Genomic DNA, 2,351 nt, shown 5'->3' with positions numbered 1-2,351 from the left:
TAGTGTAGGAAAGCTTTGTTCTATGGGTCAAAGAAAAACACTGATATTGGAGGCAATATAGAAACAAAATAAATATTAAGAACAGTTATTTAGAATATGTTTACAAAAACTGAAAAAGAAATTAAATTTCCTGCTTTGCCCAGAGAATGTGACCAGAGAATGTGACCATGGACTTGAAAGGAATGGATTTTTTAAAGTGGCTGGGGAGCTGCTGAGAGGAGCTGGCTGCAGCTGGAGGAGGAAGGGATGGAGCCAGGAGCCACGTTGGCATGGAGGGTGACACATCTCTGCTGCACCATGGGGTGGGATGGGACACTGGCAGCCCAGACAAGGGTTTCATCGCCTTAAATGTCTTTGAACCAATGAAGCCGGATTCCGTTAAAAAGACAGACAACCCATCCTGTGAACTACAGAGTTTGTGGACAGATTTATATAGGATTCATAGTGGTGTAATGCCTGCAGACTCCTTCAAGTTCCCCTAAGTTCTTAGAGGACCACTTTGCCTTTTAAATCAGAGAGTTGCAAAATTTGGTGAAGAATGGCCCTTGTGGACAAGCACAAAGTCAAGTGACAGAAATTGGACAGAATTTGTGAAGTATCCATCCCTGGGATAATGAATGGGCCATCTGCCCCCGGCCCCTGGTGGCACTGCTGGAAGGCAGCGACTGTACCATGGAGATGCCAATCCTGAACGACCTGACCACTGTGGCCCTCTGTGGCTCACAGTGCACTCGGGAGATTCACGAGAAGGTTTTAAATGAAGCTGTTGGAGCCATGATGTACCACACCATCACCGTCACCAGGGAGGACCTGGAGAAGGTCAAGGCCCTGAGAGTGATCAAGCCGATAGGCAGTGGCTAGACGATGACATCTACATTAAGTTGCCAGCGAGCTCGAGATTGCCATGTGTGACATTCTGTCAATGGCAATGGAAGAGATGGCAGATTCCACCGTCTGCCACATGCTCAATCTGTACCAGCAGAACACGTGGTTACACTAGGCACTGCTAGAAGGCATGCGGGTCCAGAGTGTCCAGCAAATCCGGGAGGTTCCCTGGGGAGCACCCTGCATCTGGGGGGAGATGCTAGGCCTTGTTGGCTTCCACTGCACAGGGCAAGCAGTCGCTGTTCAAGCAAGGCCTTTAGATTCAGCAATTTTTTTAAAAGTTTATTGGGGTGGCAATTGTTAGTAAAGTTACATAGGTTTCAGGTGTACAGTTCTGTAGTCAGCATCATCTTTTATGGCCCTTACTTGCAAGATCGGATAGAGAGCTCCCTGGACGTGCAGAGGGTCTAGACCCTGCAGGACTTACTGTATCAGAGCAACTGCGATCCTTGCACTGTAATCTCATCAACGAACATAACCACCGTTTCATCAACAACTTTGCCATAAAGCAAATGAGGCAACGAGCGTTCCTGGTGAACACTGCCTGGTGAGCTGGGTGACAGAAAGGCTTAGCCCGGGGTCTCAAGGAAGGCAGGATACAGGGTGTGTGTGGGACAGGGGTCAGGGGATGCGGGGGGGGGGGGGGGGAAGGAAGACCTCCATGTGCACTAATCAGAGCCTTTCAGTTTTGCGCAGGGTCACTTGAAAGACGCACCAAATCTCATTTGTACACCCTCACATACCCTGGTATAGTGCACAAAAATCACTAGCGATGCAGGACGTCACTGCAACTGAGATCCACTGGGCAATCACAGGTTGCATTCCAGAAAGTTAAACTGTGAACAAGGGATTCTTTGTCACAACAGCTTCCTGGTTAGTAATAGATCAGCAAGCAATTCATCCAGAGCTCAATGGTGCCACATACAGATACCTGCCAGGCATGGTGGGCGTGGCCCCAGGAGTACTTCCTGCAGCTCTGGAAGGGATCATCCCCGGAGGCAGCCTGTTGACTCAAAACCTCCCCACAGCTGGCACACACTTCTCAAGCTCCCTCTCTTAACTAGCACAAAAACACTGGCACAATTGAGAGCATCCAAAAGAGCAATAGCAGAGCTTGACAAAAGGTCATCATTCAGATAAACCTAGGACCAAGAGACAGTAAAAAAAAGAGATGAACTAAGAGGAAAGGAATCTGACGTTTTTTTAACTGATTCTGCACATGTACATCACTGACATTGCAGTGTTCAAATGACAAAAGAGCTAGAAGCCGTGAGGCAGGAAAACAAGATGCCGGCTAACTATGGAAGCACTGAAAATCTAGAACTGTGATTTATTAACAACCAACTTCTGTTAACATGTGTTAAGTTTTTCATCTGTGCATCAAATCACAAAGAATAAGTAGATCTTTTTTTTTTTTTTTTTTTTTTTTAATCTGTCCCTTGGGAACAGCAGGTCCTCAACACCTT

At 47.1% G+C, this 2,351-nt stretch overlaps 1 pseudogene; it reads left to right on the top strand.

Annotated features, from left to right (window-relative positions):
* Positions 1 to 538: 538 nt before the first annotated feature.
* Positions 539 to 1,945, top strand: LOC109434566 (C-terminal-binding protein 2; annotated as a pseudogene).
* The last annotated feature ends 406 nt before the right edge of the window (positions 1,946 to 2,351 follow it).

The sequence above is a fragment of the Rhinolophus sinicus genome, linkage group LG01 (genome assembly GCF_036562045.2).
Source record: "Rhinolophus sinicus isolate RSC01 linkage group LG01, ASM3656204v1, whole genome shotgun sequence".
NCBI classification, from domain to species: domain Eukaryota; kingdom Metazoa; phylum Chordata; class Mammalia; order Chiroptera; family Rhinolophidae; genus Rhinolophus; species Rhinolophus sinicus.
The sequence above is the reverse complement of the archived record's forward strand: the minus strand, read 5'-3'. Positions and strand labels throughout refer to the sequence as shown.